Raw genomic sequence first — 23,980 nt, forward strand, 5'->3', positions numbered from 1 at the left:
GTGTGTGTGCGTTTATGTATGTGTATATATATATATATATATATATATATATATATATATATATATATATATATATATATATATATATATATATATATATATATATATGTGTGTATGTATGTTTATATGTGTATATATGTATCTATTTATATATGTGTGTGTATATATAGAGTATATATGTATCCATGTATGTATATATACAAATATATACATATAAATACATATATATAATACATATATATGTATTTGTATAAACACACATATATATGTATATAAGTAATGTATACACAGCATGCATAATATTATATAGTGTGTGTTTGTGTGTGTGCATGTATTTATTTATGTATGTATGCATGCTTGTATGTGTGTGTGTGTGTAATAAAGTAAAACCAATGTATTATCAGTATTTTTTTTTTATTTTGTACTTGAGTATATTTTATTTTATTATGCTTTACTTTGTCCTGTCATTCTAAATGGTATGATCCGGACACATTTGTTACTGGATACTTTCCAAAACACTCCTGCCTTGGAGACTTTGTACCCGTGCATCTTTTTCTATTGACAAATGTCATGTTTTAGACTGCACTTTTGTTCATTTAGGGACACTGGCTATGGACGTCTAGCTTGTGTGCTATTGTGGGCTGAGCTGTTGCGTAGCTGCCAGCTCCAAGGATCCTCTGACCTACCTTTTTGGAAATGGTCCCACAAAAAACGTGAATAGGCCGACCTCGTGTGCTTATTGGAGGACATTTAGATGCGAACCGTCTCCCACGAATAAGCCGGAGCGACATATTGTGACATGTGGATCAATTCAATGATCGTCCACTAGATGGCAGAAGGTGCATAATTAACATGGGTTTCCACCCAATTCTTGACACATTCTTTTTTTTTTTTTGTGGTGTGCTTAGGCAGCAGCCTAAGCAGAGCTCTCACGTATAATATGCACAATAAAAGTTGGGAAATCTATTCAAATAATACATGTTTTACGCAAATGAAAAAAAAAGAATGACTCATCAGTCGTTAAAAAACAGATATTTCCCAATTGGATGATGCTGGTGTTGGATCGTGATGGTTCCTCCTTCCTCCCTGGGAGTCCATGGAGCCATGCAGTCCTAATGAGATGATGGATGAGAGTGATGGAGCTTCTCCATCCACTGATGACTGCTAATTCAAGGGGAAATTCATCAAAAGTGGGCCCAGACTCACATGCTCACCACCAAGAAAGGGTGCTGAGGAAGCTGAAGACGAATGAAGGTAATTATCTTCGACCTGCTCTAAGCGGTCCTCCTTTTCTTTTTCTCCGCAGCTTCCTCAGCAAAAACTTCAGGATTTTAACTGCCGGATTTGATGATTTTAACTAAATGTTTATTTATATAGCCCTAAATCACAAATGTCTCAAAGGATTGTACAAACCACTACGACATCCTCGGAAGAACCCACATAAGGGCAAGGAAAACACACACCCAGTGGGACGCCCTAGGGGACCGAAAGCAATGGATGTCAAGCGGGTCTAACATGATACTGTGAAAGTTCAATCCATAGTGGTTCCAACACAGCCGCGAGAGTTCAGTTCAAAGCGGATCCAAGACAGCAGCGAGAGTGCCGTCCACAGGAAACCATCCCAAGCGGAGTCGGATCAGCATCGTAGAGATGTCCCCAACCGATACACAGGCGAGCGGTCCATCCTGGGTCCCGACGAACGGTCCATCCTGGGTCTCGACTCTGGACAGCCAGTACTTCATCCATGGTCATCGGACCTGACCCCCTCCACAAGGGAGGGGGGGACAAAGGAGGAAAAGAAAAGAAAAGGCAGATCAACTGGTCTAAAAAGCAGGTCTATATAAAGGCTAGAGTATACAAGTTAGTTTTAAGGTGAGACTTAAATGCTTCTACTGAGGTAGCGTCTCGAACTGTTACCAGAGTACTGGAGCCCGAACGGAAAACGCTCTATAGCCCGCAGACTTTTTTTGGGCTTTAGGAATCACTAATAAGCCGGAGTCCTTTGAACGCAGATTTCTTGCCGGGACATATGGTACAATACAAACGGCAAGCTAGGTTGGAGCTAGACTGTGTAATATTTTATACGTAAGTAGTAAAACCTTAAAGTCCCATCTTAAGTGCAAAGGAAGCCAGTGCAGATGAGCCAGTACAGGCGTAATGTGATCAAACTTTCTTGTTCTTGTCAAAAGTCTAGCAGCCGCATTTTATACCAACTGTAATCTTTTAATGCTAGACATGGGGAGACCCGAAAACAATACGTTACAGTAGTCGAGGCGAGACGTAACAAACGCATAGATAATGATCTCAAGTTAATGTACATATATATGTATATTTATTCACATATATATGTATATGAGGTGGCGGCTTGTCCAGGGTGTACCCCGCCTTCCGCCCGATAGAAGCTGAGATAGGCACTGGCGACCCCTTAGGGAATAAGCGGTAGAAAATAGATGGATGGTTATATATGCATATATATGTATGTATACACGTTAATGTACATATACATGTATATTGATATACATATATATGTATATATACAGTATATATATATATATATATACATATGTATATATATACAGTTATTTTGTTTTTTTTTTCACTTGTGAATCTCATTTGCAAGTATTACATAAATGACTTTGTGTGCAGTTTAGATTCCAAGACCTTAGATGGCAGTAATGTTTATACGAGGGTGTGTTGCTTTAACCAAGGAGTCGTCTTTTCCATTGAGTTGAATGTATTTTCCTTTATATAGCCCTACAAAGCGTTTATACAGTAAGTATTGTATTTATTACATGACAGCTGTTTGATGATAGCGAGCATCTTAGTTGTAGTTTTAATGACCAAATTAGGAGGCGTTGAAATCGCCGTGTAAAATTGCTAATGCTCATCGTTAGCATGTCTATGGCAAATCCAGTGTAAAATACCATTAAGCTAGCATATTTTGAAAAGTGGAGCCTTACTGTGCTCGTGTGGGGCCTTTTTCTTGCTCGATTGGCATGGAAATGGGTAACATTGCCTCCAGTCCAGTGTGAGTGCTTGTTTCCCCGCCAAATGCTTTAATGCGGTCCGTACTTTTTCAGAGTACTACATTTGGGAACCCATTTCTAGTGACGCTAAACCTTTTTTCGGACATAGTGCTAAATACAACCAGGAATATTCTGTACAAACAGCTGACAATGTAGAAGTCATTGATTAAACAATTAAATCTGTGAATGATGTTGTGGTAAAATGTTATTTTCCCGTACAGAAAGTGGTATAAAACGGAAGGCGTCCATGCTTCTGTGACCGGCAGCTGCTGAGTCACTGCATGTTTACATCACGCAGATAAAAACATCACGCAGCCGTCACTTTGGAGACTCTGTGTTGCGGGGGAGCGTAGCGTCCGAGGCGGGCCGTGAAGAGGTAGAGGTGCATGTGGCAGCAGCCTGGCGCTGACATCCTTCCCTTGCTCCCTCAGCTGCGTCGCCGCCATCTGTCATCGGCGTGAACATCTGCACAGCCAAGGTGACCTTGTCGCCCGGTGTTGGAGCACTATGTTTGTTTTTTCTATTAAGGGAACATGGAGTGATTCACCAGAACAAAACCAATTTAGGCGGGGAGGGCGTAGTGGTGAATCAGCTGGGTTGCAGGGACATATTAGATAGGAGCACACATCCTCAGGCAACACTCCTCTAATGACTGAATAATCATTTGGCATCAGTTGCTCCTCGTTTGGCTTCTCCAACTTCTTTCTACTCTTGCTAATCTCGGTAAATATATATATATATATATATATATATATATATATATATATATATATATATGTATATATATGTGTGTGTATTAGATTAGATTAGATTAGATAGTACTTTATTTATTCCGTCAGGAGAGTTCCTTCAGGAAAATTACAATTTTCAGCACAATCCCATTCAAGATCAGACAAACATTACAGGGAGACAGAATCAATGTTTACTTATACAGCCCTAAATCACTAGTGTCTCAAAGGGCTGCACAAACCCCAACACAAACCACTACGACATCCTCGGTAGGCCCACATAAGGGCAAGGAAAACTCACACCCAGTGGGACGTCGGTGACAACGATGTCTATGAGAACCTTGGAGAGGTTCATGATACTGTGAAAGTTCAATCCATAGCGGATCCAACACAGCAGCGAGAGTCCCGTCCACAGCGAAGCCACCAGGAAATATGTATGTATATATATATATATATGTATGTATACATATATATATATATATATATATATATATATATATATATATATATATATATATATATATATATATATAATATGTGTGTATGTATGTATGTGTATGTATATATGTGTGTATATGTATGTATGTATACACACACATATATATATATATATATATATATATATATATATATATATATATATATATATATATAAATGAGACTAATCAAAAAATAATCATTGACTACTTGCCCAAAAAGGACTGGGATAGGCTCCATCTTACCCATGACCCTAGTGAGGACAAGCGCTAGGTTATAGAAAATGGATAGAATGGTTGATAGTCGACTATTTTGAGGAATAATCATTTGACTAATCAGGGGACAAAGTTGCTAACTAGTGAACTAATCGAAAAATAATCGTTGACTGGTCGACTAATTCTTGCCCAAAAAGACTGGGATAGGCTCCAGCTTACCCATGACCCTAGTGAGGACAAGCTATAGGCCATAGAAATTGGATTGAATGGTGGATAGTTGCGCATTTTGAAAAATTGTCATTTGACTATTTCACTAATTGGGGTGAAAAAATTGCTAATTAGTCGACTAATTGAATAATAATTGTTGACTACTTGCCAAAAAATGACTGGGATAGGCTCCATCTTACCCGTGACCCTAGTGAAAACAAGCGCTAAGCTATAGAAAATGGATGGAACGGTGGATAGTCGTCTATTTGGAAAAATAATTGTTTGAATATTCGACTAATTGGGTGGATTATTAACTCGTTGACTAATCGAAAAATAATTATTGACTAGTCAACTAATCCTTGCCCAAAAAGGACTGAGAAATAGACTCCATCTTACCCGTGACCCTAGTGAGGACAAGCGCTAGGCTATAGAAAATGGATTGAAAGTTGGATAGTCGACTAAACGGGAAAAAACAATTGCTGACTAGTCAATTATCAGAATAATCGGTAATTGCGTCCCCCATAAAACTGATACAAACTTGGGAGGTTTGGCACAATCCTCTTGTGATGTTTCAGTTGACTTTTTTGTTACCCTTTTACTGTTGCTGCCACTCTAGTCAAGTGGACACACACGCACGCACACACATGCACGCACACACACACACACACACACACACACACACACAAACACACATACATTCTTGTATTTGATAGCCTCTTGAGACCTCCCTTTCTAGATATATAAAGATTTGTATTTACAACATTAGTACTATCTACATACTATGCAAATATTAAGAAAGCATATTGTGAAAAACGAGTTGGAATTTCACAAGAAAAACTTCAAAATTTTGTCAGTATTATAATAAAAGTCATTTTACTCAACGCCAGTCAAAATATTTCAAGAAAAAGTGAACATTTGTGCACTCTATGATAAAAGTTGGAATTTTACTCTACAAAGTTCACAATTTTATTAGAAAACTTTAAAATGTTGGCAATATTATAATAATATTAGGAATTTTACTTGGCAAAATGATGACAAAAGTCATAATTTTACCCAAAAAAATGTGACTATTTTACAAGAATGACAAAAACAATTGGCAATATTGTGACAAAAGTCATTTTATATGACAAAAAAGTAATACATTCACATTAAACAAAAAGTCACAATTTTACGAGGAAAATATTGCAACATTACAGAAACAGAAAGAATTTGAGAAATTGTTCCCAATTTTTAAAAGAAAAAAGTCGACACATTGTGTGAAAAAGACTGCTTCTGGTTAATTTTTACTTTTTTTGTAATTAGTTTTTAATCTTCATTTTTTAATCTTCATTATTTACTCTAAGTTATTACAGTATGTTTTTATATACAGTACATATTTATTTTACTTTTTCAAAATAAATTTTGGCCACAGGGGGCGCACTTCAAATGTTTAGACACACCTGTTGTTTCATATGTTGACCAGAGGGAGAGCACTTTTAAAACCAACACAGTCAATTGTTTTTGGGACCACACTAATTTTGATAAATTTCACCACCAGGGGTGCAAATGAGACATTCTCTATTAGATGCAATGGTTTTCCGTAATGGGACCATGATTTATTTCCTAACCTGTTCACCGGTCCTCTTATGGAAGGTACTTTTCCTTGTTGATGTCTCAAGAAGGGTAGAAATACAAGAACGCACGCACGCACACACACACATTCTTGTATTTGATAGCCTCTTGAGACCTCCTTTTTTGAGAGATAGAAAGATTTGTATTTACAACATTAATAATATATACATACTATGCATATATAAAAAAGCTTGTTGTAAAAAACGAGTTGGAATTTCAAAAGAAAAACTTGGAATTTTGTCGGTATTATAATAAAAGTTGTCATTTTACTCAACGCAAGTCAAAATGTTACAAGAAAAACTCAACATTTGTGCAACACTATGATAAAAGTTGGAAATTTACTCTACAAAATTGCCAATTTTATAAGTAAACTTTAAAATGTTGGCAATATTATATTAATCAGAATTTCACTTCGCAAAATGATAACAAAAGTCATAATTTTACTCCAAAAAATTTCCCAATTTTACAAGAATAACAAAAAAAATGGCAATTTTGTGACAAAAGTCAGAATTTTATTACAAATGTCACCATTTTGCATTAAAAAGTAATACTTTCACATTAAAAAAGTCATAATTTTATGAGCAAAATATTGCAACATTACAGAAAAAGAAAGCATATGAGAAATTGTTCCCAATTTTACAAGATAAAAGCCTGCTTTTAGTTCATTTTTTTTTTGTAATTACCATTTAATCTTCATTATTTACTTGAAGTTATTCCAGTATGTCTCTTTATTTTACTTTTTAAAAATACATTTTGGCCAAAGGGGGCGCACTTCAAATCTTTACACACACTTATTTCATATGTTGACCGGTCCTCATATGGACGGCACTTTTCCTTGTTGCTGTCTCAAGAAGGGTAGAAATACAAGCACACACACACACACACAGACAAACACACACACACACACACACACGTAAAGATTGTAAAATGTACATGAAAGTTGATGGCCACACTAACTTGGAGTGTGAGAAGAAAGGCAGTAGTAAAGTCGCAGGCCTAGACGGATCGTGTGTAAAAAAAAAAGGCGTCAAACAAACAGCCTGCGAGTATTCAGCGCGGGCCAAGAAGTGTCTGGCGGAGAAAGGCGTCCATTGAAAAGAACACCTGCAGCCCGAAACTGCGCTCCCAACAACCTGGACCGCCTCTGGTTAGTGGGAATAAAAACAAGTTTTGTTGCCGCCTTGTTTACTTTCCCTTCCGCTCTTTTCAGCTCCATCTTTGTCCTAATGGGCTCATTAGAGGCTGCGTTCAAGGCCCACACGTTTCTCGGGCGACCGGCACGGCGGCGGCGGGGGCGACTTCTAAAGGAGGCCTGGCCGCGTCTCGGTGCACCATGCAGGCAGACCATGCAGACAACCGTATGTTTATACTTTTATGGAGTAAATGTGATTTTTCCGCAGATGTTTCTCACTTTTAAACACTTTTTTTTGTTAGTAGTAGTATTTAAATGTTTGATCATCTAAAATAACAGAGAAAATTACAGGGGAAAGAAGTCATTATTAATATTATTATTATTATTGTTGTTATTATTGTTATTAGTATCATTATTACTATTACTGTTATTATTATTATTATTATTGTTATTATTACTAGAGCTGCGAATCTTTGGGTGTCTCATGATTTGATTCAATATCGATTCTTGGGGTCGCGATTCGATTTTTTTCCGATTCCACGCGATTCTCGATTCAAAAACGATATTTTTCCGATTCAGAAGGATTCTGTATTCATTCAATACATAGAATTTCAGCAGGATCTACCCCAGTCTGCTGACATGCTAGCAGAGTAGTCGTTTTTTTTTTCAAAAGCTTTTATAATTGTAGAGGACAATGTTTTATCAACTGATTGCAATAATGTAAATTTGTTTTAACTATTAAACAAACCAAAAATACGACTTATTTTATCTTTGTGAAAACATTGGACACAGTGTGTTGTCAGGATTATGAGATGCGATGCACGCGTACCCCCATTTGAGAAATTTTTATAAATGTCTGATGATAATGTTAATGAGGGATTTTTAATCACTGCTATGCTGAAATTATAATTAATATTGATACTGTTGTTGATAATATTCATTTTTGTTTCACGACTTTTGGTGTGTTCTGTGTCGTGTTTGTGTCTCCTCTCAATTGCTCTGTTTATTGCAGTTCTGAGTGTTGCTGGGTCAGGTTTGGTTTTGGAATTGGATTGCATTGTTATGGTACTGCTGTGTATCGTTTTGTTGGATTGCTAAAAAAAAAAAAAAAGAAGCGATAAAAAAAAAAGAGAATCGATTCTGAATCGCACAACGTGAGAATCGCGATTTGTATTCGAATCGATTTTTTCACCCCCCCTAATTATTACTATTATTACTATTGTTCTTCTTTTTCTTCTAATTATTATTATTGTTGTTATTATGTTATTATTATTATTTTATTATTATTATTATTTCTAAACTATTATTATTTTATTATCAATATTATTATTTTTAATATTATTACTATTCTTCTTATTATTATCATTATTATAACTATTCTACTTATTCTCTGTCTTCTTATTCTTATTCTTATTATTACTATTTTTATTAATATTATTATTTGTCCAATTATTATTATTACTATTAATATAATCAGTGTTATTATTACTCTTAGTATTAATACTATTACAATAATTAATATTACTAACATTATTGTCATTATTATTACTAATATATTACTATTATTATTGTCATTATTATTGTTATTAATATACTTCTATTTATCATTATCATTATTATTACTCTTATTATTATTTTTATTAATATTAATTCTTCTTCTTGTTATTATTATTATTATTACTATTATTTTCATTATTACTCTTCTTCTTCATATCATACTTCTTCTTTTTCTTCTTATTGTTATTACTATTATTATTATTATTACTACTATTATTGTTATTATTATTTCTATTGTTGTTATTATTATTATTATTATTATTAAGCATTATTATTCAACATTGTACGGCACTGCTGTAATGTTACTGTACTTGTCTCATACTGCCCACTCATGATATCATTGCAGTATCATCATCCTCCAGCCTTACTGTTCTCATCCCCCTCTTAGACTATGTTGATATGTTGTTTCTCAAGACACATTTTTGGTGCATGAGTTGTTTTAGTCAGTGGAAGCCAAGCAACATCAATTTCGCAAGCTAATCAATATGGATTTATATGATTTTATTGCCAGTAAATAGAACATATTTTGAAATGTAATTGATATAATTAACATATAATTAACATATTTTATTTTTACCTCCTGAACCCAATGCCATGTTTCAATGGAAGCCTGTTTCTGCCCTGAAGGTATGTTATAATTATGAATAAAATCAAATAAAGTCAAAATAATGAAATATAAAACTCGAAATTATGAGAGAAAAAGTCAAAATGACGGGATAACATTGAACAATTATGAGGTAATAATTATGAGATGACATTAAATTACAAGATATAAAAGTCTTAGTATGAGATAAAAAGACCAAATTATGAGATATGAAAGTTGAAAATATGAGGTAAAAAGTTGAAATTATGAGATAAAATGTTGAAATTATGAGATATAAAATCACAATCATGAGATACTGTAGAAAGTTAAAATTGTTATCTAAGAAATTTTAAATTATAAGATAAAAGTCGGAATAATGTTTTAGAAAAATGAAATAATGAAATAAGAAAGTCAAAATTATAAAATAAAAGAAAAAATTGGTAGATAGAATGTTGCAAATGTGTGGAAAGAAAGTGGAAATTATATGAAACAAGTCATAATGATCAAATAGAAATTATAAGATAGAAAATCAAAATTTTAAGTCCAAATTATGACATAAGAAAGTAGAAATTATGAGATAAGAAAGTCAAAATCTAGAGGGAGAAAGTGGAAACTATGAGATACTGGAAAAAGTCATGAATATGAAGGGAAAAAATGTGGAAATTACAAGATAAAAAGTGATAGTTATGAGATGGAAAATCCAAATTATGAAATGAGAAAGTCAAAACTATGTGATGAAAAAAATTAAATGATGAGATAAAAAAAACATCTCAATTATTAGTTGAAAAAATACAGGACAAAACGCCATAATTACAAGATTAAAACTCATATTTATCTCATGGAAAGTCGTAATTATGTAGAAATAAAGTGGAAAATAAAAGGTACTGAAAAAAGTCGTAATTATGAGATTAAAATGTGAAAATACCATACTTAAAAAAGGGAGATAGAGGATTCAAATTCTGAGACAAAAAAAAATCAAAATTCTGAGATAAGAAGTCAAAATTCCTAGATAAGAAAGTCCAAATAATGAGATAAGAAAGTCAAAATAATGAGATAAGAAGTCATAATTATGAGATTGAAAGTCAAAACTATGAAATACTGTTAAAAATCATAATAATGAGATTCTGGAAAGTGGAAATTACGAGTTTTAAAGTCAGAATTGTGAAATAGAAAATTGAAATTATGACATAAGAAGTCATAGTTATGAGATAAGAAAGTTGAAATTATGAAATAAAAATGTACAATTTATGAGATAAAAAGTTGAAACTTTGAGATACCATAAAAAGTCAAAATTAGGATATCAGAAAGTGGAAATTACAAAATAAAAAAATATAAGATGGAATGTCCAAATGATGAGCTAAGAAAGTCGGTGGACAAATCCATAGTTGAGCACTCGGTAGACATGTCCATTGTTGAGCACTTGGTAGACATGTCCATTGTTGAGCACTCGGTAGACATGTCCATTGTTGAGCACTCGGTAGACAAGTCCATTGTTGAGCACTCGGTGGACAAGTCCATCGGGCCCAGCGAAGCCGGCGGCGTTCCTGGGTGTTGTTGATAAATGGCTTTTGCTTTGCATGGTAGAGTTTTAACTTGCACTTACAGATGTAGCGACCAACTGTAATTACTGACAGTGGTTTTATGAAGTGTTCCTGAGCCCATGTGGTGATATCCTTTACACACTGTCGGTTTTTGATGCAGTACCGCCTGAGGGATCAAAGGCCTGTAATATCATCGCTTACGTGCAATGATTTCTCCAGATTCTCTGAACCTTTTTGATGATTTTACGCAGTGGTTCTCAACCTTTTTTCAGTGATGTACCCCCTGTGAAAAATGTTTTAATTCAAGTACCCCCTAATCAGAACAAAGCATTTTTGGTTGCAAAAAGAGATAAAGAAGTAAAATACAGCTCTATGTCATCAGTTTCTGATTTATTAAATTGTATAACAGTGCAAAATACTGCTCATTTGTAGTGGTCTTTCTTGAACTATTTGGAAAAAAAGGTATAAAAATAACTTAAAAGTTGTTGAAAAATAAAGAAGTGATTCAATTATAAATAAAGATTTCTACACATAGAAGTAATGATCAACTTAAAGTGCCCTCTTTGGGGATTGTAATAGAGATCGACCTGGATTCATGAACTTAATTCTAAACATTTCTTCACAAAAAAAATACATCTTTATATTTATTGAACATGTCCACAAAAAATCTAGCTGTCAACACTGAATAATGCATTGTTGCATTTCTTTTCACAGTTTTTGAACTTATTTATATTTTGTTGAAGTATTATTCAATAAATATGTTTATAAAGGATTTTTGAATTGTTGCTATTTTTAGAATATTTAAAAGAAAATCTCAAGTACCCCTTGGCATACCTTCAAGTACCTCCCAGGGGTACGCGTACCCCCATTTGAGAAACACTGATTTTACGGACCGTAGATGGTAAAATCCCTAAATTCCTTGCAATAACTCGTTAAGAAATGTTGTTCTAAAACTGTTCGACAATTTGCTTGTTTGTGAATGATTTAGCATTTCATGTAAGCTGCTTTTATACCCAAACATGGCACCCACCTGTTCCCAATTAGCCTGCACACCTGCGGGATGTTCCATATCAACTTTATCAGTATTTATTGCCACCTTTCCCAACTTCTTTGTCACGTGTTGCTGGCATCAAATTCTAAAGATAATGATTATTTGCAAAAAAAAAAATGTTTATCAGTATGAACATCAAATATGTTGTCTTTGTAGCATATTCAACTGAATATGGGTTGAAAATGATTTGCAAACCATTGTATTCCGTTTATATTTACATCTAACACAATTTCACAACTCATATGGAAACGGGTTTTGTATTATAATATTGTATATTTTATTATATTCTATAATAATGTTGTATATTTTTTTCTATTCTATTTCATTCTAATATAACATTATATATTGTATTTTATTCTATCATAATATTGAATTTTTATTCCATTCTATTGTATTATAATATTGTATATTTTATTCTATTATATTCTATTATATTATAATATTGTGTATTTTATTCTATTCTATTCCATTCTATTATAACATTGTATTTTTATTTTATTGTATTCTATTATAATATTGTGTATTTTGTTATATTCTATTATAATATTGTATATTTTTTCGATTCTATTTCATTCTATTATATTATATACTGTATTTTATTCTATTCTATTATGTTCTGTCATAATATTGTATTTTTTATTCCATTCATACCATATAATGTCATATGTATTATGTTATATTCCATCCATCCATTTTCTACCGCTTATTCCCTTTCGGGGTCGCGGGGGGCGCTGGCGCCTATCTCAGCTACAATCGGGTGGAAGGCAGGATACACCCTGGACAAGTCGCCACCTCATCGCAGGGCCAACACAGATAGACAGACAACATTCACATTCACATTCACACACTAGGGCCAATTTAGTGTTGCCAATCAACTTATCCCCAGGTGCATGTCTTTGGAAGTGGGAGGAAGCCGGAGTACCCGGAGGGAACCCACGCATTCACGGGGAGAACATGCAAACTCCACACAGAAAGATCCCGAGCCTGGATTTGAACCAAGGACTGCAGGAACTTCGTATTGTGAGGCAGACGCACTAACCCCTCTTCCACCGTGACGCCCGATTATATTGTATTATATATTTTATTATATCATATAATGTCACACATATTATGTTATATCATATTGTATATTATATCATATAATGTCATAGTATATTCTACATATACTATACTAATACATTATATCACATATTATATTACATCATGCTATATTATATCACATTATATATTATATTGTCTCATATTATTTTACTTAGGGACCAGCGGTAGAAAATACATGGATGAATGGAATATATTATATGATATATTATATTGTATTAATATTACATCATATTCTAGCATTGTATATATTATATTATACTTTACTATACTATGTTATATAATTGTATATTATATTGTATCCTATTACATTAAATGTATATTATATTATATTATGTATTATTATATTATATTATATCCCAGGGTGTACACCGCCTTCCGCCCATGTGACTCTGGGATAGCCCCCGCCTCCGTGTCCCCGAAAAAGGGACAATCAACAGAAAATGGATGGATATATATAATTTAATTATATTAAATTATATTATATTATGATGTATGCGACCCCGAGAGGGACAAGTAGAAGGAAATGGATGGATATCATACCACATATCATATCATATAACACTATATTATATTGTATTTAATTTCATTACAATTGCATTTGAATCTTCCATAACATTGCATCATATTATCTTACATTATACTGTGCAAGTGCAATCATCTCGTTGTAAGGTCATTTTTTTTAATTATATATTTTTGCAGCATTTACCAGAAGTGATTCCAAAAGAAAACGAGCCCCAACATATAAAGTATGAATATGCTCCGAGCAGGACGACAATATGATCAAACATGACTTGGATTGTGCAAAAGTGGGCTATAAAGAGCAGGAAGCGTTGATGAGGAATGAGCAGACCTTGCTGGCATCCTCTTCAAAGTCTCGTTCTGCAACTCCTTGACCCTCCACCCCTCGGACCTCCACTCTTTTCTCCTTTTTGGCCACTTCATCCATCCATCTGCCGTCACTCTTCACCCCCGACCCTCCATAAAGATGTCACACTCGCAATTAATGTACAACTCTTTCCTTTTATTCGCCGAAGGTCTCTCTTGAACACGCTTCCTCGCTGCTACCTGAAGGTCACGCGGCGTTGGCGCTGGTGCGACGGCAGCAAAGTGGGAACATGGGAGCAGGATGCATGGGGATGGGGGGGGGGGGGTTATTGGCCTGCAAGCAGACAGAGAGGGAGGTAAAACTGAAAGCAGATGGCGGAGCTGGCACCTGTCTCTCTCAAATCTGTTTGGAGCCATTTTCCACATGTCTTTAAAACAAAACAAAAAAAATTGATGCCAAAATAAGACACTCTCCGCTTTTCACCTTCTGTGACCGCGCCTTCCTTTCAGCGCTTTATACCTAACAGGATGCACAAAAGCGCCGTGTCAGCAAACGGAGAAGAGTCAAAGTACCACTCTGCAGGCCGCACAACATTTTGTATCACGGCGTCTCTTAAAAGAAGGGGCAGGGGCCCGAAAAAACATATGCGCAGCAATACACTTTTCCACCACTTGTAGTGGTAATGACAACATCAAACAAACAGAAGAAGTCCGGAACCGAAGTCATAGAGAAGTTTAAGCGCAAAAATGACGACTAAAGTGGTGACAGTTTATTTAAGAAACATATTATTATTTTAATTAGAATTTATTTTAGCACTGCATAATTGCATGTATGTCTCTTTTTTGGAGTATATTAGATTATTAATTATTTATTGTTGTAATCAGCCTTGATAATAATCCATCCATCCATTTTTTACTGCTTATCCCCTTTGGGGTCGCGGGGGGCGCTGGTGCCTATCTCAGCTACAATCGGGCGGAAGGCGGCGTACACCCTGGACAAGTCGCCAATAATAAGCCTTGATAATAATCTTTGTGATTAATACATGCTTGTATATCATTTGACTCTGTCAAACTGTAAGTAGGTCAGATATAATTATTGAGTATTGTTGATTCAGTGGTAATATTTGAGCGGGCCTCGGGCCCCTCTGCACTGAAAAAGTTGGGCCCCGATGTCAAAAAGGTTAGGAACTTGCTGTATAGCAGAGTTACTGTATGTTATGACTACTATCATTTCTCACTATGTTGTATTTTACTTTTTTTACTTTTCTTCCTTTTACTTTTCATTTAGTGGAACGTCTGACTCTTTTCTATGCTCTACGTTGTGTTTAGGACCCCCCTCATTTCTGTAAATATAAAGGGTGTAATTTTTTATTTTTTCAAAAATACCCAAACCAAAACACGAATAGATTCCTTTTTTAATTATTATTTTATTTAGATATATATATTTTTCATTCTATCCTGTCCAGTGGCTCAGACAAATCACATTCTTGATAGAGTTTGTATTGCGTTGCAAAATATTTTTTGAAAAATAGAAAATTGTGTTTTATATTTTTGTACATTTTTAAATATAAAATTATAACTATATAAAAACAAACAAATATTCAGAAAAAAATGTTTATTTTGGAAGTTATGTATGTATTAAGGGTGTCAAAAATACAAATATTTTCGAATCTTATTTGTAACAATTCTTAATTGATTTAAAAAAAATCTAAAAAAATGTATTTGAAAATAATAATACTAGTGATAATATTTTATTATAAAACATTTTTTTTTGTAATCTGTCCTATCCATCCACTCAGACAAATCATATTGATGATGTGTAGTTTTTAATGGCGTGGAAAAATATTTAAAAACAAATATTAAATTGTGTTTTATATTTTTAAAGATTTTTAAATATAAAAGTAAAACTATAAAAAAATATAAATCAGAAAAAAATGTTTATTTTGGAGATGATGTATTTACTAAGGATTTCAAAAAAAAAACATTTTTTAATCTTCTTTGTAACGATTCATAATTGATTTAAAATAATCTAAAATGTTTAAAAATAATAATAATAATAATATTTTATTATCTATTTTTTAAAATAATCTGTCCTGTCCATCCACTTAGACAAATCATATTGTTGATGTATAGTTTTTATTGCGTGGCAAAATATTTTTAGAAAAATATAAAATTTTATTTTATATTTTTATACATTTTTGAATATAACAGTAAAACTATGAAAAAATATAAATATATAATCAGAACATTGTTTTTTATTTTGGAGATGATGTTGGGTGTCAAAACAAAAAGATTTTTGAATCTTATTTGCAACGATTCTTAATTGATTTAAAGGGGAACATTATCACCAGACCTATGTAAGCGTCAATATATACCTTGATGTTGCTGAAAAAAGACCATATATTTTTTTAAACCGATTTCCGAACTCTAAATGGGTGAATTTTGCCGAATTATACGCCTTTCTATTATTCGCTCTCGGGGCGATGACGTCATGTTGTGACGTCACCTAGGTAGTCAATACGCCATTTTCTCAAACACATTACACACACAAGTCAAATCAGCTCTGTTAGCACGGCATGCTAATCGATGCTAACATGCTATTTAAGCTAGCTGTATGTACCTATTGCATCGTTATGCCTCATTTGTAGCTATATTTGCATCCAGCCATTCCCTGCACCCAGATGTAATGCCAAAAAAACACTTACCAGTCGACGGATTTAAGTTGCTCCAGTGGTCAAAAGGTCCGAAAGTCTCTCGTCTGCACATTTTACCGGCAATGCTAAGACATACATGGCACAGAGATGTCTGGATATACTGCGACACTCAAAGCAGTTGCATTTCCAACGATAAAGTCAACGAAATCACAAAGGTGAGTTTTGTGGATGTTATTGACTTATGTGCTAATCAGACATATTTGGTAGCGGAATGACTGCCAGCTAATCGATGCTAACATGCTATTTAGGCTAGCTGTATGTACATTTGTAGCTATATTTGCATCCAGCCTTTCCCTACACCTACATTTAATGCCAAACAAACACTTACCAATCGGCGGATTTAAGTTGCTCCTGCATATTTTACCGGCGATGCTACGACAGACATGGCACAGAGATGTATGGATACCCTGCGACACTCAATTGTTGGTTAGAAGGCGATCGTCGAAAAGCTTCAATAGCTATTCGCTCAAGAGCTTCAGTTTCTTCTTCAATTTTGTTTTCGCTATCTGCCTCCATACTCCAACCATCCGTTTCAATACATGCGTAATCTGTTGAATCGCTTAAGCCGCTGAAATCCGAGTCTGAATCCGAGCTAATGTCGCTATATCTTGCTGTGCTATCCGCCATGTTGGCATCACTAAATGACGTCACAGGAAAATGGACGATAGATTTAAAGATAGCGAAAATTAGGCACTTTAAAGCCTTTTTTCGGGATATTCCATGATGGGTAAAATTTTGAAAAAAACTTGGAAAAACAAAGTAAGCCACTGGGAACTGATTTTTATTGGTTTTAACCCTTCTGGAATTGTGATAATGTTCCCCTTTAAAAAAAAAAATCCAAAATATATTTAAAAGTGATAATTTAATAATATTTTATTTTATTATTTTTTTTAATATTCTGTCCTGTCCTGTCACTCAGACAAATCATATTGTTGATGTAGAGTTTTGTATTACATGGCAAAATATTTTTGAACAATAGAAAATTGTATTTTATGCCGGTAAATATACAAACACATATTCAGAAATAAATAGTTTCTTTTGGAAATTATGTATTTACCAAGGGTGTAAAAAATAAAAAGATTTTTGAATCTTTTTTGTAACGATTCTTAATTGATTTTAAAAAATCAAAATAAATTTGTTTAAAATAATAATTTCAAAAACTATACTTTTTATTTTATATCTGTATTTTTTAATAATATGTCCTGTCCAGCCACTCAGACAAATCATATAGTTGATGTAGATGATAATTTCTGCTGTACACATTTACTTCAGAAAAGAGAAGTGTTGGATACTTCTCTTGTTGCCTTGTTTGTATTTGACTTTATTAAATTTTTGGGTAGAATTTTATGAAACAAAACCAGTTTTCTTTTAATTAATACATACATTTATCAGAGCTGTTTATTTTATGGATGAATGTAGTTAATTGTTGAACTGGCACCCAATGTTATGAGATAAGCTGTCAAAATAATGAAATATAAAAGACAAAATAATGAGATCAAAAGTCAGAATAACGGGATACCATTTCACAATTATGAGGTAATAATTATGAGATAACACGTTTAAATAAAAAGATAAAAAGTCATAATATGAGATAGAAAGACCAAATTATGAGATATGAAAATTTTAATTATGAGGTAAAATGTTGAAATTATGAGATAAAAAAGTAAAAATTCCGAGATATAATATCACAATTATGAGATACTGTTGAAAGTCAAAATTATTATATAAGAAAATTGAAATGATAAGATAATAGTGGAAATTATGTTTTAGAAAATTGAAATTATAAGATAAAGTCAAAACTATAAGATAAAAAGTCAAATTTTTAACATAAAATGTTATAATTATGAGATACAAAGTTGAAAATATGTGTGGGAAATTGAAATTATAAAAAAGAAGACATAATTATGAAATAAAAAATTATAAGATTGAAAGTTTACATGTATATTTTAAGATTTTAAAAAATCCAAATTGTAAGATAAGAAAGTCAAAATTATGAGGTAGAAAGTGAAAACAATGAGATGCTGTAAAAAGTCATGAATATGGGATTAAATTACAAGATTAAAAAGTCATAGTTATGAGATGGGAAATCCAAATTCTGAGATAAATCAAAATTATGAGATGAAAACGTCTTTAATTTTCGGGGAGGCGGTGGGGGGGTGCTGGAGCCTATCAATTATGAGATAGAAAATATAAATTATGAGATAAAAAATAGAAATGAAGAGATTAAAAGTGGTAGTTATGGACCGCTCGTCGGGACCCAGGATGGACCGCTCGCCTGTATCGGTTGGGGACATCTCTACGCTGCTGATCCGCTTGAGATGGTTTCCTGTGGACGGGACTCTCGCTGCTGTCTTGGAGCCACTATGGATTGAACTTTCACAGCATCATGTTAGACCCGCTCGACATCCATTGCTTTCGGTCCCCTAGAGGGGGGGGGTTGCCCACATCTGAGGTCCTCTCCAAGGTTTCTCATAGTCAGCATTGTCACTGGCGTCCCACTGGATGTGAATTCTCCCTGCCCACTGGGTGTGAGTTTTCCTTGCCCTTTTGTGGGTTAAACCGAGGATGTTGTAGTCGTAATGATTTGTGCAGTACTTTGAGACATTTGTGATTTGGGGCTATATAAATAAACATTGATTCATTGATGGTTATGAGATACTAAGTTATTCTGAATCCAATCGTTAACCCCGAGAAACAAATCCGATCGTGTGGTGTCCTAAGATTCACAGCCCGAGTAAATACGCACTTCATTCAAATAAAAACAGAGATAAAATTGTACAAAAACAGAACCAATTTTTTTTTATACAAGAAATAATCTGTTTCTGACAGCCAGAAATATGAACACAAAACACATTTTATAGACAATAATTTCAGTTGTGCATGCAGAAAACAACTAAAAGTACTTTAGTGATCTGATTGATTTGAATTAACTATGATTATTTTTATGATTTTAATTAGAATATTTATTTCCTTCTTTGAATGATCTGTAAAGCACTTTGTGTAGGATTTATGTCTGTTAAAAAAATGGCCCTTTAACGAGAGATAAAATAGATAAAGTTTGGTTCTTTCTTTCTTTTATTAATTAAATCGAGAATTCTCACCTTCTTTAACAAAGTGCTGGCACTCGCAACTTTATTTGGTCCCTTAGTAGGTGATTTCAAAGTGGTACAAAAAAATTGAAATAAAACAGAGACTTTTAAGACGCTGTCATGTAGGATTCTTTGTTTGGGCATCCGGTCCTGCAAAATGTGTTCCATGTGACCGCGTCCAAGTATTATGATGCATCATGGGAAACTCTTCTGAACAACTTTCATGATGCAGTAAATCACAGCACAACTATTTCACCAAATTGCCAAATCAGCTTTGTAAAACCTCCGTAGTTCATTTTGTTTGATTTCCTTCCTGTGAGCTTTAAGTCAAGTTAGAGGAAAAAAAAGGGACTTTTTTGAATTTTTTTATATAAAATTGCTGCGACATCGCTGCATAATTTCATGCACTTGAATGTCATCATTGAGAATGTCCTTAAAGTCTGGACTTCCAGAAGTAAAGCAAAAAAAGTTAGCTTCTTATCCAAACAATCTGTTTTATTTTAGCAATGTTTGACTTTTTGTTGCAAAACAGACCAATAAAAAACTTGAGTTTTGCAAAACAGAGCTCACGAAAATGGGGAAAAAAATAAAAAAATTATGCAGTGGCGATTTTATTTGTCAAAAAAAAGAAAAAAAAATGCTGACTCAACCACAAAAAACAGTTTGCATTTATTATTTTAAGCAATGATAACATCTATTAAATTTATAATAAATCAACAAACTAAATTGAGTTGGACAAATTGGCCGTTTTCTCAATCAAGACTTGGACTTTTATACTTTTCTAAATATTTCAATAAAAACTAACATTTGCAATCTTATTTGATTTATTTGCATTAAATAAATGATTCGGGTGATCCAACACAATATTTTTGAGGGTCAGAAAATGCGCTTTTTTTTTTTTTTTTTTGCCAAGCAGTGAACAACCATATTTACAAAATGGTATTTCTGCACCTCGATGCATTTTTGGATGCATCGTCATTATTTTCTATGTAAAATGATGTGAAACATTAGTAGAAGTAACTTCTCATGTCCACCACAGAGGACATTGGACAGATTTTTAAGAGTCTTTAACATGTTACTACTCCTTCTCAAGAAGTTAGAAGGATTCACAAGTCACGCGGGCCACAGGAAGTTGCATCGTTCACATCCTGTGCAGGCCAGGAAAAGCGAAAAGTGCCGGTAAGTTCACTCATTTTTTTTAATATTTCAACCATGGCTCAGTCCTGTAATGGAAATATTTTTTTGTGCCCTTTATTTTTGTCTTTTACTGAGCATGTTCATAGCTGAGTCGGATTTGTTAGATTTTGCAATGAGTTGACAATGGGTGAAACAATTTTGTATGCTAGCAAGCACCGAACCTTGAGTTTTAGCCAATACCGATATTAATCCGATACCATATCAGCACAAATCCTACGCAATTTTTAAGTTCTGTAGTGTTGAATTTTAGATACTATTTGAAAATGGCAGGTATGAGAAACACTAACCGCAATAAGTTGAATGATGCGGACCCAGTTGTTACTGGATACTTTCTAATACGTTTCTGCCCTGGAGACTTTGTAAGTATTACGCAACAAATATAGACCTGAATTTTGCAAATTACAAACCCTGTTTCCATATGAGTTGGGAAATTGTGTTAGATGTAAATATAAACGGAATACAATGATTTGCAAATCATTTTCAACCCATATTCAGTTGAATGCACTACAAAGACAAGATATTTGATGTTCAAACTAATAAACTTTATTTTTTTTGCAAATAATAATTCACTTTGAATTTCATGGCTGCAACACTTGCCAAAGTAGTTGGGAAAGGGCATGTTCACCACTGTGTTACATCACCTTTTCTTTTAACAACATTCAATAAACGTTTGGGAACTGAGGAAACTATTTGTTGAAGCTTTGGAAGTGGAATTCTTTACCATTCTTGTTTTATGTAGAGCTTAAGTTTTTAAACAGTCCGGGGTCTTGTTGTCGTATTTTACGCTTTATAATGCGCCACACATTTTCGATGGGAGACATGTCTGGACTGCAGGCGGGCCAGGAAAGTACCCGCACTCTTTTACTACAAAGCCACGCTGTTGTAACACGTGGCTTGGCATTGTTTTGCTGATAACGGTGCTTGGATGACAACATATGTTGCTCCAAAACCTGTATGGACCTTTCAGCATTAATGGTGCCTTACAGATGTGTAAGTTACACATGCCTTGGGCAGTAATGCACCCCCATACCATCACAGATGCTGGCTTTTCAACTTTGCGCCTATAACAATCCGAATGGTTATTTTCCTCTTTGTTCCAGAGGACACCACTTCCACAGTTTCCAAATGTAATTTGAAATGTGGACTCGTCAGACCACAGAACACTTTTCCACTTTGCATCAGTCCATCTTAGATGAGTTTGGGCACAGCCAAGCCGGCGGCGTTCCTTGGTGTTGTTGATAAATGGGTTTGGCTTTGCATCGCAGAGTTTTAACTTGCACTTACAGATGTAGCGACCAACTGTAGTTACTGACAGTGGTTCTATGAAGTGTTCCTGAGCCCATGTGGTGATATCCTTTACACACTGATGTCGGTTTTTGATGCAGTACCACTTGAGGGATCAAAGGTCCGTAATATCATCGCTTACGTGCAGTGATTTCTCCAGATTCTCTGAACCTTTTGATTATTTTACGGACCGTAGATGGTAAAATCCCTAAATTCCTTGCAATAGCTCGTTGAGAAATATTGTTCTAAAACTGTTCGACAATTTGCTTACAAGTATGGTAACACCCGAATAAGTTTTTCAAATTGTTTAAGTTGGGGTCCACGTTAATCAATTCATGATGGCGTGGGGCAGTTTTCGCCGCTAGGCTCCACCCACTACGAGTAGTTAGGAACAGGTACTGACCCATTGGGCACTTCAAGGTGTCATCAACATCATTTCTACCAATTAGGATCAAGATCGGAATTTGTAGAGCCAAGTTATTAACGTTTCGTGTTTTGTGGCGAATCCTCGGAGCAATGTTTGGCGCCGTGCCACGCCCACATCTTACGGCTTAAGCATATTTTTTTGCAATTTGTCATCACCTGTATGTGTAGTATCTGTCATTTTAAATGTGACTCGTTTGGCAAAAGTCTCTAGGAGCAGTTCGTTAAAGTACAAACCCTTGTTTTTCGCCGAAAAATGGCCAAAAATAATCGGAGCACAGTTTGGCGCCATGCCACGCCCACATCTTACGGCGTAAGCACATTTTTTTTTGCAAATTGTCATCACCTTTATGTGTAGTATCTGTCATTTTAAATGTGACTCGTTTGGCGAAAGACTCTAGGAGCAGTTCGTTAAAGTACAACCCCTTGTTTTTCGCCGAAAAATGGCCAAAAACCATCGCCGCAAAGTTTGGCGCTGTGCCACGCCCACATCTTACGGCGTAAGCAACATTTCTTTGAAATTTGTCATCGTCATGTGTAGTGTCTGTCGTTTTAAATGTGATTCATTTGGCCAAAGTTTCCAGGAACAGTTCGTTAAAGTACGACTCCTTTTTTTGGGGCCGAAAAATGGCCAAAATCCATCGGAGCAAAGTTTGCCGCCATGCCACGCCCACATCTTACGGCACAGGAAAAATGTGCCCGCAATTTGTCATGGCCTGTATGTGTAATATCTGTCATTTAGACCTTAACTCATTTGGTCAAACTCCATAGAAGGAGTTCGATCAAGTAAGACCCCTATTTTTCTCTAAAAAATTGATAACGAAAAACCAAGCTGGCTGACTTCCTGTTCGTTGTCAGGTATGGGTTTCTGAGATTTTTATATCCGTCCTGTCACGACAGATGTCTCCTGCGATTTTTGTGTCGATATGTGAAACTGGTAGGAGAAGCTTATTTTTGTATTTATTTTAAAGGTGGCGCTAGAGAGCCAATTTAGAAATTTCATTTTCTAGACCTCCAAAACATAAATTTTTTCGCCATTCCTGACACACCTGCAAAATAAGGGTTGATTTTATTCGTCGTTTTAGCCCACCCACATGTTGGCTCTACAACAACAACAAAAACTGTTTGCAATTATTCTTTCAAGCAATGATAACATCGAATAAAAGCATACTTTTATTATACTGATATGAATCCGGATCATCACAAAATCATACGTACT

This window comes from Nerophis ophidion, linkage group LG23 (assembly GCF_033978795.1).
Source record: "Nerophis ophidion isolate RoL-2023_Sa linkage group LG23, RoL_Noph_v1.0, whole genome shotgun sequence".
Lineage (NCBI taxonomy): Eukaryota > Metazoa > Chordata > Actinopteri > Syngnathiformes > Syngnathidae > Nerophis > Nerophis ophidion.